The sequence below is a fragment of the Pteronotus mesoamericanus genome, unplaced genomic scaffold (genome assembly GCF_021234165.1).
Source record: "Pteronotus mesoamericanus isolate MK-2021 breed Mesoamerican mustached bat unplaced genomic scaffold, CSHL_Meso_final scaffold_85, whole genome shotgun sequence".
NCBI lineage: Eukaryota > Metazoa > Chordata > Mammalia > Chiroptera > Mormoopidae > Pteronotus > Pteronotus mesoamericanus.
In genome coordinates, this window is record NW_026555329.1 from 17013431 (window position 1) to 17025994 (window position 12564).

The window sequence follows — 12564 nt, forward strand, 5'->3', positions numbered from 1 at the left end:
CATATATTTGTTAGTTATGCAACTTAGATAGTATCAATGACTTTAAAAACAGTGTAGACATGATTTGGCATCATTATGCAGAAAAAAACATGGGCTCTGGTGATAGGAGATGGCTTTAACTCCTGGCATCTGTACTTAAGAGCAAACAGGGACAGGTGGTCACCCAACACTCCTGTCAGACCTCGCAGGACCAGCTAAGAGGCCAAAAGCATTCAGAGGACCTTCCAGGCATATGGTCAAACTTGCTGTGAGTTAATGTGTCAAGCACTGTGTGGGGCCTGGGAAACAGAAAAGGACAAGATACAATCTCTGTTCTGAAGACCCTTTAAATCAGAGGGGCAGACCAGGAAAACTAGTCACATGACAGAGCAGAAAGGCTGTGCTTCCTGTGAACATGGAGTGCCCTGAAACCTCGTAAAAGTGACAGCCTCCCTCCAACTAGGGAGGGTGCAATGAAGCTAATCCTAGGAGGTGACGTAAGGTGTCCTGAAAGGTAAATGGACGTAAGCCCGAGGGGGACAGGGAAAGGGCATTCCAGGCAGCGCAACTGTGTATACAGGAGGCTTCAAGAATCATGGATATCCTGCGCCTGCTAGAGTCCAGGTGTCGTCAGAGCTCCAGGGTGCGGGGATCCTGCATTGGTGGGTGGGAGCTGGGTCATAAAGAGAGGAATGAGACTGAGAATTTTGAAAGAAATTATGTGACCCTCCTAGAATTTCCTCCCTATCTAATCAAATTCTCTCTGCCTCCCCTTAGTATTCTTGCACTGCACTCCGCTGTTTCCTTCTTAATACTTACGTGTATACTCTTGAACTTGTTTGTTCAGTGACTTGTTTATGGCCTTTTATCTCCGTTAGACTGTCAGACTCTCAGGGTGGGGACTATGTCTGTTTTATTTGCCACTGCAGTGTATACCCTGTACCTAAAGGGTGGCGGACACTCAATAAATATTTGTTGAACAAACAAAGGCCCAGAATAAGATGGCAACTATGGAAGTGGGAAGGAGAGGGAAGATCTGAGAGTTAAGGTACAGAATAAACAGAACTTGGTGATTGATACAGAGTTGTGCTGGGGTGAGCATCGGGGATTGGGGAGGGAAAAGGCCAAGTCTCCCAGGTGGCCTGACTTGGGAGACATCAAACTGCAGCTGGAGTTGGTAGGGTGAGTGTGGGTGGGGTGAGGTGAGGTGAGGTAGAGTAGAAGGGGGCAGGGTGGCGTGAGGTAAGAGAGAATGAGTTTCCATCAGGGAAGTGTTGCAACCCGAACTCACCCCACCATCTCAATTCCCTTGCCTTCCTGCTCTTTCAGTGGTTCTTAGTGTTTGCTACCTGTTAGAATCGCCCGGAAAATCCTCACACCTGGGACCCTCCCTTGACTAATTAAATCTGAGGCTAAGGGCTGAGCATCGATGTATTTGAAATTTTAAAACACTGATCTTCAGCAAAGGCCTTTGCCCCGTCATCAGACCCTGGGCTTCTCATGAGCTCACTGCTGCCTCACCTGCTCCAAGGAGTATCAGCTGGCTTCCATTCTTCCTCCTCTCCAGGGTTGGGTTGTGGCATTTTTCTCTCTACAAAATATTTGTGCCTCCTATTTGCCACTGTCTGGCATGTGTGTCACCTTGGCCTGTATTTACATTTATAGAGGACTGCTGGTGTTTTAGCGTAGGTGTACAAATTGAGCGTAGGTGCGAATTTCTTAAGTTTCCTGTTTCCTTTTAAACCTTGGAAAATATCCACATGACTCTCTCTTTCCCTTAGACATTTTCATCAAGCGTTTTGCAATTTGAGCCTATAAAAATCAATTCAGTAATGCAATGCCCAGTTTTTATTTCTTGCCAATAACCATGGAGAATCTTTCTGATTGGTAGTGTGGCAAGGGGAGGTACAGTATGTTATGTGCCAAAACAAAATTGGGCTGTGGTCATCTTCTAGGGTAATCCCTGGTGGGTTTTTTTATTGCAGACATAGCACAAGTTTCTGTGGTTATCAAGACCCCAGCTGAGCCCCTGAAAATGGCTCAGGAGTGCTGAGAATCTACTGAAGGAAATGTTGTTTGTAAATTAATGTTTACAAATTAATATTTTTTTCATTCAGTTTGCAGATAATTTGACCACAGAAACTGTTTGCATCTTATGTTCTTTATTTGATTTATATACACACTCTTTGGTCATGAAGACAAGTTTCGCACTTGCTGGCTCTCATTTATTTTATGCAAAGGTCCTAGGTGTGCTTCTGGGAGAGGAGATGGCTCTTTTCCAGTGTATGCCTAGTGCAGGGGCAGAGAAATGGTCTTTCAAGGGGATGGGGCCCCAGTGCAAAGCTGGGAAGGCTTGGTGTGGTTGGATAGCTGGCTTGTAGCTGGATGGGATTAGGGGAGGGACTAGGTTAAAGAGGTGGGTGGGCAGCATGCAGGTTATAGAGGACCTTGTACCCTAGGATGCTACCCCCACCTAATCATAGTCGCTCCTTTCTCCACTGCATCCCACACATTGATCTTCCCAAAGTAGGATTTGATCATTTTGCTTTTAATGTAAAAAGAAAAAAAAAGAAAAACTCCACTAGTTCCACAGTGCCTAGAGAATAGAGACCAAATTCTTTAGGCTCCTTCAGTCTAGTTTTGAGATCTTTCTCCTGCTTCTTTCTTAAGCCAACCTTATTCTTTCACCAATTTCATCATTTTTTCAAATCGTCCTTATTCTTGCTAACCTCCTTGCTTTTGCTGATACCATTCCTTTTTTTTTTTTTTTAATAGAATGCTCATTCTCCATCTCTTCATAGAAAAGTTTGCCCATTGTGGAGGGTCTAATTGCATGAGATTTCCTCCATCTAGTTGCGCTACCATTCCAGGTGGAGGTGACTTTTATCTGTACTTGGCCAGTTTAATTTTTTTAACTTTAATTGAAGAACAATCTACATATACTTCCTTACATACTCACCTAAATGTAAGCACACAGGCTGGTAAGTTTTACAAACTGAACGCACTTGTATAACTGAGATCAGAATGTTACCAGCATCCTAGAAACCCTTTCTCCCAACACTGCTCCTACTCAAGGGTAAATAATATCCAGAATTCCGGGTTAATTTTGAACTTTATAGAAGTGGAATTATAATGTATGCACTCTTTGTATTTATCTTCTTTCCCCTAATATTATGTTTGTGAGATGTTGGGAAATGCCCTGTCTAGTTTCAGGGACTGTAGCCCCGCCGACAGGCAAGAGGGCCGCAAGGCTGGAGCTAATCGAGGAGGCCCTGGGAAAACAGGCCACTGAGGAGACAAAACCTGTCCCCCTGGCAGGGGCGCAGCCCCTGCCTCCCTCACATCGCCCTGCTTGGCCCTGTGATGGTCGGTTGTTGATGACGGGTAAGTTCTCTCAAGAGGAAGGATGACCTAAGACAGACATCAGCCAGTATGGGCAATGGGAGAAGGACTTGGGGAGCACGGAGAAAGGGCAAAAAGGCCCGCACCCCTCGGCTCATCTTGGACAAGGCCGGAGTCCTCATTCTGTCTGAAAGAAGTCTCCTTATCTCTTGGTGGCTCTGCCCCACCCACCTGGCTCAGGCTTGAACAATACTAAAGGCAGGTATGGCCTTAAACTGGATCGGGCAGTTCCCTGGGACAATCAGGCCCAGAAGTAAATTCCTTTAAGTGTGCTTTGTTCTTCCCTCAAAAGTTATGATAACCAGTTTATACTGGGAAGGAGATTTACATTATTCATAGGCCCGGACCTGAGGCAGATCTCTTGTGTTCCTCCAATTGTTATCTGTGATCTCTGTCTGTTTTCTGTAAACATAGCCTTTTGACATTGATAGATGAGCTTTGCATCCATACCCCTGTGCATATGGTTCTCAATAAAAGCCTTTGGACACAGGGGCTCGAGGTCTTCTCCACTAGAGGGAGAGCCATTTCCCTCTCCTGGCAAACAAAGAAGTGTTTGTGACAACTCGTGTTTATTCCCCCCATGTGTGACAACTCCTGGATGGGCTCTGCGTGATTCATAGCCCTGCTCCCTCCTCAGCTGGCTCCAGACAGTAGCCCTCAGATGCGGGAATGCCCCGTGTGGCACTCCCTGTGGCAGGTGGCATCCGGACAGGGACAGTAAGACTCATCCATATTATTATATGTATTTAGGGATGATTCATTCTTATGGCTATATAGTATTCCACTGTGTAGGCATACCAAAATCTATTAACAGTTATCTGTTCTGTTGTTGACAGGCCATTTGCTTCTTTAAATATATTAATATACTTATTTGGGTGAAAGCATGTATGTATTTTGTTGCATATGTACGTAAGATTAGAGTTATTGGGTTATAGGGTATACATGTGCAGATAGTGCCAATTTTCCCAAGTGACTGTATCTATTTGTAACCCATCACTGTTAAACAAAAATTCAGTTGCTCCACACCCTCGCTGTGACTTGTATTTTCCATCCCATCCTTGGGTTGCGGCTTTTCTCCGAGAGTCATCTATCAGAGTCCCCATTCTAGGCTATTCAGAGATCCAGAGTTATATATGAAGCATGGCAAGCCCTCTTCCCAACTCGTCTGCCTCATGAGTTTTTTGTTTGTTTTTGTTTTACACATACTATTTGAGAAATAAAATATTTTCATAATTTTAAAAATCAAGGGAGCATAGGGAACCTTCAGAGGTGCTAGAAATGTTCTGTATGTTAACCAGTGTGATGGTTACATGGGTGCATATATGTGCATAAACTTAAAAACATCATTTTTATAATATATGCAAATATCCAATCACATTGTACACCTAAAACTAATACAACATTATATGTCAATAAAAACAAACCACCTTCCCCCAAAATTAAGAGAGCACCAACAAACTGATATTTCTGACTCTAGTCCTATCCCAGTAATCAATGTAAAAATGAGACTTTTGTGAATACATATCCAGCTAGATTTTTTTTCATTTTCAAAACAACATCAAAAAGTGAATATTTAATCATACTCAGCTCATTACAGAGCAAATGGGTGAGTGGAGCGATAGTAACTCATTCTGTAGCATGTTTAATAAACTGGCAACAGAGAAATTTGGCTGAAGGGAAGCAGAGGAACTTTATCTTTTAAGTACTAGAACCGAGGGGCTCCGTAATCATCTGGCATCCACTCAGTGTGGCACCTACAGTTAGAAATGTACACGATGGGAACTCCAGGGATCTTCCTGATTCTTCGTTTAAAGTACTGGTCAACGGTGGCCACAACGCAACACTTGTGCTGAGTTACTCTGTGCCAAGCAGTCATCTGCATAGGTTCCTTTGTGTGCGCACGGCAATCGTTCAAATCTTGGCTCCCTGGCGATCCTTAGAGCCACGTGGTGCTTCTGTCCCCATTTCCCAATTTCAGCCATTGTGCAGTCAGTTAGTAATGCCAGGGTTACACCTGGCAGAGGGGCAGTCCATCCCTGACTGCACGTAGTCCAGTTCAGCCTCAGTGGAAAACCTGATAGAGTTGCTATCGACCAGGATGTGGTAAGGTGGGTCCAGTTGCGTGTTATACTGGAAGAATAAGAAGGAGGGGTGTCAGGGGTCTTCTCTTTCCTTGAATCCACTGGGATCTTTCTTTTCTTTCTTTTTAGGTTTTAATCTATCCTTTCTTTAAGCCTCTGATCTCTGAGACTAAGCATTCATTTTATGATCACATACTTCCTTGGTTTCTTTTGCCTCCCCTTGTTCACACTGCACTCTTGTTTCTTCTGGAATCATCACCAGCAGGACATTTTTCCAGACTATATTCTTGCCAGGCTGGGGAGTGAAAAGGGTTCCCAGACTCAGTTGCAAACTAGGAGGGGGTGTTCCCCTCACACCAACTCAATTCTGACACTATCTACTTGGAGATAGCATCGTATTCCACAGCCCGGTCTCACAGGGCTGCCCCCTCTGTGCCCCCACCTCACCCACCAAACTGACCAACTGGCTATAGATTGGAGGTTCCAACAACCTCTTCCAACTCCGAATGCCAGTCACAAGTTCAAGTTGTTAACTGTACTTCTGACCAACCATCTATAATTCAGAACTTCCCACAAATACTTTAGGTTTGATTAATTTTCTAGACTCACAGACGTCAGAGAAACATATTATGTAATTGATCACTGATTTATTACAAAGGATATTAAACATCCAAATGAAGAGATACATAGGGCGAGGTCCCAAACAAAGGAGCTCTGTCCTCGTGGAGCGTGGAGCCCAGCATGGTGGCAGTGGGACATGTTCGGATTCCCCCATGTGGAAGAGAGCTCCCAAAAGAAAGGGCCAATGACCTGTTCTCCTGGGTTTTTATGGAGGCTTTATTACATATCACTGTTCTATAAAGTGTAAACCACAGTGACTATATAATACGTGGTTATTGGCAATGAAACTCATTCTCCAGCGCCCCTCTCCTCCTGGGTGCAGTGGTAGGCTAAAAATTTCAAACTTGTAATCACAGGGTTGGTTCTCATGAAAGCCCTTGAGTGGGTTAAAAACAATCACTTCACTAACATAATAACCACCTTTATCCCTCTCAACACTTAGGAAATTCCAGGGGCTTTGGAAGCTATAAGCTAGGAACTGTGGATCAAGACTAAGCGTCTTCTAAATCACAATATTGCTGTTAGTGAATTGGATATAACTCAACCTGGAAGTTCTCAGAGAAGCATATTTACCCCTTGCAACATAAGGTATATTTTTCTGCCTTAATCGTCACTCTGGGTTTACTTGATGGGAAAGAAGCCTTCCTGGAGGGAGAGAAAACAAGTCTCTGAACAAAGGGGTGATATGGTAAAGCCTCTTCAATTTTATTCACATACCATCTTTATGCCTTGCTTATTCTATTGATATTTGTATGGGGGCACCCTGAGGCCTAGAGTTTAAGAATGAAATAAAGATAAAAACAGATGTGGAATGAGTGGATTTTAAAAAAAACACCCCAAAACTGCAGTACATTTACAGAATGGAATACTATGCAGCAGGAAGAAAGAAGGAACACCTACCTGTTGTGACAGCATGGACGGAACTGGAGAATATTATGCTCAGTGAAATAAACCAGGCAATGAAAGACAAATACCACATGATCTCACCTATACGACGAACCTAATCAACAAAACAAACAAGCAAGCAAAATAGAACCAGAGCATGGAAACAAGAAACAGACTGATAGCAACCAGAGGGAAAGGGGGAAGGGAACAACGGTGGAAAGAAGAGAAAGGGACTAGTCAAGAAACATGTATGGGAATGACCCATAGACATGGACAACAAGGTGGGGATTGACTGTAGGAGGGGGGGCTGGATGGAGGAGAGCAAAGGGGGGAAAATGAGGACAGCTATAATGGAACGACAATAAAATATTTTTAAAAAACAGTTGTGGAAGTCTAGGAAATGACAGTCTCTAAATCATCATTGTTGATTGCCCCAGAGCAATACTGCCACCTATTGGTCAAAAAGAGAACTTTATCTCAATGTTTTATTTGCAAGTCCTGATTATGAAGAGTCCCAAGCACTTAACCATGAATGAAAATAAAACAGATGTTAATTCAAAATTTTCATCCTGCCTCGCCCCCTACAATTTCTCCACAGGGACATAGCTAATAGAATTCTTTAAAATATGCCACAAAATCAAACACATTGTTGGCAGCAACAGATATTAGACAAGTGGGGTCACACCTGACCTGGTTCAGCAACCTAGGTACTTGAGGTCTGGCTAAGAAAGAATTCAGATCTAAGACTCAAACTAAAAGAGAAAGTTTATTTAGAAAGTGACAGAGGTAGAAGCAGTGAGCAGTAGAGGAAAGGGGCTTAGGAGGGACATCTGCAATAGTGTCAACAATAAAAAGTTAAAAAAAGGAAAGGAAGGAAGGAAGGCAGGAAGGAAGGGAGGAAGGAAGGAAAGGAAGGAAAGAAGGAAGGAAGGAAGGCAGGCAGGCTCAGAAACAAGTTACGCAAGCAAAAGAAGGGCCCTTGGAGCTTACGAGAGAGAAGGAGAAAGAATGAGAAGGTAAGGGAAAAGGGGAAGGTATGCTTCTGTGTTGGAAAGCACTCCGGGCTTTTGAGGCTGGAGATTTTAGAGAAGGTCCCAGGGCAGAATTTCAATAGAATATTCATCATCTTTCTAGGTGTGTCCTTTCGGGGTCATGGTCTCCACTGATCGGCTGGGACCAGGGCAGGGCAGCTGGTCCTGAGGTAGGCCATGGCATCCTTACCTGGCTTTGCTGCTTTTCTGGGCCTGGAGCTGAAGCACAGCTGAGGCCTAGATGTATTTGGTTCAGGTCAGAACCTCATTGTCCCGGAGGCTTAATGCTGACGGGCTATTCTCTGGCTCCTTTATTCATTCTCCCTCTAAGGGGGGCTAACCCCCATGACTAGCAACATGCCAGGAGGGGAAATGTCAGGGGAGGATCTAAACCTCATGCCCAGTAGTGTGAAAGGTCAGGGGGTCTAAACCACATGACTGGAGATATGTTAGGGGAAGAAATGTCACCCTGGGGGCCAAGTGCTTGTTTTCCCAGTTTTGTCCATTGTTAGGCACCCAGGGCTTGCCACCCTAGTGACATTCTGTACCCGGGCCATCATCCTTGCTCTGCTCATGTCCGTTTAACTGCCTACTGCAACATGTTAGGACATTCCAAGTCCTTCCAGGAAGCTGAAATCACTGTGCTCTACTTTGGCTTGAGAGGAACTTTTGTTGTTACATTGTTAACTGTCATTTCATATCACAAGATTTTAAGATCAAGAAACTAGTTTTTCTGTTCTGTATCGTAGTAAATTCTCTCAGTAAATCTCAGGCTTATTAGTAGAGATGTGTTCTTACTATATTTTGCTTAATGATATATTTATTTGGCAAACCTTTGGTCATTGACTTCCATTTATTACATTTTGCTATTTTTTTTATTGCTGGACATAATAAAGCTTTACTTTAGCATGAAAACAAATAGCTTTTGCAATCACAAGGGAAAATTACATTTTTTGATTAAATACTAAAATATTATGTTAATAATACTAGTTATAAACCAAAGATACCTTAAAATGAAAATGAAACTATTAAAAGTGTTCTGTAGTCATGGAAAATTTGGTGATTTAATTTTTTGGTGTGTCTTTCTCTTATTTGTTTATTACTTTGTCAAGCATGTCTTAGAAACCTATTATATGCCAGTGCTTGGCTAAAAGCTGGGAATACAGAGACTAATGATACACATTCATTAGTCCCTGCCCACGGATAGGCCACACTCTATGGGGGAGAAGACACAAATGTTAACGGGGTTTGGGGTCTGTGCGTTCCCCAAGAGAGAAATCAAGAACGTCCAGAGAAATTTCTGGACAAATTTTATTAAGCTAATGCTGGCGCGCAAGGGAGACAGCACAAAGGCAAGGAAGGTCCTCTGAACTGACGCCAGGAGGGGGCCGTCTCTGATTGGCTGCTTTCATAAGCTAGGGACCAAGAAGTCTTGCGTAAAAAAGTGGGCTTTTTAAAAAAGGCAGGCTTGGGAAATTTTCTATTTCAAGGTTGAGTGACTTCCATTTCCAGCTGCGTCGCCTGGTAACTCTGTGCGTGCTTTAGGAGAGTGAGTTAGCAGTGTAGTTGACTACCGCCACACAGGAAGGTCGTAGAGCTGACAAACCTCAGTCATCTGTGCAGGCGGGGCAGTAGTTTCACCACTTGTAAGGAGGCCGGCAGTTAGAAGTTGCGCAGTTGGTTGAGTGCTGTCCTGCAAAGTGAAAGATTCCCAGTTTGATTCCTGGTCAGGGCACATGCCCGAGTTGTGAGCCCAGTCCCCTGTTGAGGTGTGTGCAAGAGGCAACCAATTGATGCTTCTCTCACATATGCATGTTTCTCTTCCTCTATTTCTTCCTCCCTTCCCTGTTTTCTAAAAATAAATTATTTTTTTTATTTTTTAAAAGTATTAAAAATATATTTTTTAAGAAAATATTTTTTAAAAAATAAGGAACATAAAATCAGCCACCTCTCTTTTTGAGTAGGCAGTGGAAGGGTGGTGACATTTTTGTGGTCAGCTTATCTGGAATTCCTTCTGGCCACCCAGTCTTAACTTGGCTTCCTGGCCACCTGGTATTTTCTGTTCCCAGGCCCAAGTCCCTATGCTGGCTCACAAAGACAGGTAACTCTAATACTTTATAAAAAGCATGGTTACCAAAATATTGTGAAGACACAGAGAGAGGCACCCCAAATTCTGATGGGACGATAGAGAAGAGGCAGCATATTTGGAGGGAAACTGACTCTTAAATTGATGAGAGGGTGTTGGCTTAGCCAAGGGTAGTGGTTGAGGATGGTATAAGGCTGATGTGGATTCTGAAGGGCCTGTGGAATTTCCAGGTGGAGTGGTCAGCAGTATTGGAAACGGGAGTCTCCAGTACTGGTACATAGGTTAGAAAATGAGATATAGATTCAGGATTTCACCCAGAAAGACTATTTAGTGAGAAAAGACCCATGTGCTGAGGACAAATACTTGAGAAGGCACAGGCAGGTTGGCTCACAGAGAACCTCCAGCAGCAAAAATCAGAGATTCCCTAAGAGGGTCAGGATGTCCAGTCTTGAAATCCAAAGGGAATAATTCACAGGCTTTAGGCAATTGGCCAAAATTTCATTTTGTTTGGCTTATCAGGGTTCATAATATTTTTTAAAAAAATAATTACTAACATTTAAGAGTTAAGAGATGTCACATAAATTCTGCACTTCTAACTTCCTTGTTACATTGGGAAATCTGGCCGTCTCGGGCCTGGACCCCTCCCAGTGAAGCAGGAGCTGCCCTTCTGCTATGGGGACGGGCTCTCGAGGTCCTCACATACGTCTTAATGTGGCCTTTCCCATTCACGGACGTGGCCTGCCTGGCTCCCCTGGACATTTGAATTGGGATCTTTCCCTAGCAACTCAAGGAGGATGTGATCAACTAATGTCCAGTAGGACAAAGGAATGAATAAGAAATGAGAAAATCTCCCATGTTTGAATTAGGAAATTCTGAGTCACCTGCATGACCTGAGTAAGGGAAGATTAAGAAGGTGCTAAGGCACAGAAGTAAGATCCCAGTCACCACGGGTTAAGGAATGGCCAAGAGGGAAAAAGGAGGGTGGGGAGTATGGAGGAGCGGGCATTTCCTTCTGTAGCGGTCCACAGAGCTGACATTTTTGGCTTTGAGGGCCACACGATCTCTACTACAACTACTCAACTCTGTTGTGGTGGTGTGAAAGCAGCCATACACAATATAGTATAAACAAATGAGCGTGGCTATACTCCAATTAAACTTTATTAACAGGATGGGCTTCCTGTGGGCCATAGTTTGCCAAACCCCAGACGGGCATGCTGCATCAAGGGTTTGAATATTAGGCTGAGAAGAATGTGAGCATGTTTGGAAACATAAAGGGAGAGGCCAGTGGAGAGGGAGGTGCTGAAGGTAAAGAAAAACAAGAGAAAGACTGAGGGAGCCCCTTCCAGAGAGAGATGGGGCAAGTCCCTCAGTGGTGGTGAGGGGAGAAGGAAGACCTTGCCTACCGAAGCCTGAGCAGAGCTGGAGAACAAGCTTGTAGTGTGTACAAGTGAAACAAGGTAGGACTTTGTGCTGCTGCTGATGCCAGATTTGTGGCTAAAGTAGGAAGTAAACCAATCAACTGAGGGTCATTCAGGAGATGAGATGAAGAAACTAGTCAAAAACAAATAGGTTGATAAACAGTGTTCAAGATTCAGCTGACATTGCAAACCACAAAATGATTGTGTAGTCACTTTGTGCCATTGTGCAGTTACAGCCACAGCACTAGAGTTTAGAGGCAGAGAAGGTAGATTGTAGCATTGATCATGGGTTTGATTTTTCTGGTGAGAAAGTAATTTAGAACAAAGGAGCCTGGGCTGAGTAGTGGAAGAAGAGAAGCCACTAGGGTCCTGTTAGACAGTAATAAAAGAACAGTTCAAGGAATTAGAGGGTTTTTATGAACAGACACAGTGGGTATGATGGTAGAGAGAGCAGAAAGGATAGGAGGTGATCTAAGAATAGAACACTGGAGTTTAGAATTTCTGAGTTGGGGCATTTCCAGGATATTAAGATCCAGGATGAGGGACTGAAACACAATGCAACAAAGGAGATTCAGGAATCCCGAGGTAAAATTGCTCACTGACCCCCCTCTTAAGTTTGAAATCTCTCAGGATTCTGAGAGGAAGGGATCTTGCTCAGTGATAGAGAGTGGCCTGAAGGCAGTCGATGACAGCAATAAAGAGGAGTGGAGGATGACTAGCTGGATGGTGTGAGCATTAACCAAACAGGCAGGAGCAACAGCATGCTTTCCAGGCTCTGCGGATGCCTGCTGGGTGGCCCTGCTGAGCAAGCACAACTTGGTTGCCAAGGAGACCAGTCCATCACTATCTCCACCGACAAGGCAGGCTGGGGCGTGTTGCTCAAGACAGGAGGAGTCTGCTGGTATGCTAACCCTCTCCTTGGTGCATGCAAGCCCTGGTGTGAGTTTCTCTTGCTCTTCCATGACACAGACCTGTCAACAAAGAATTATGTCAGCCTTCTCTGCCTGCCTGCTTCTTTCGCTTGTCTCTGATTCTGTTCAAGTTGGATAAAATAATTCTAT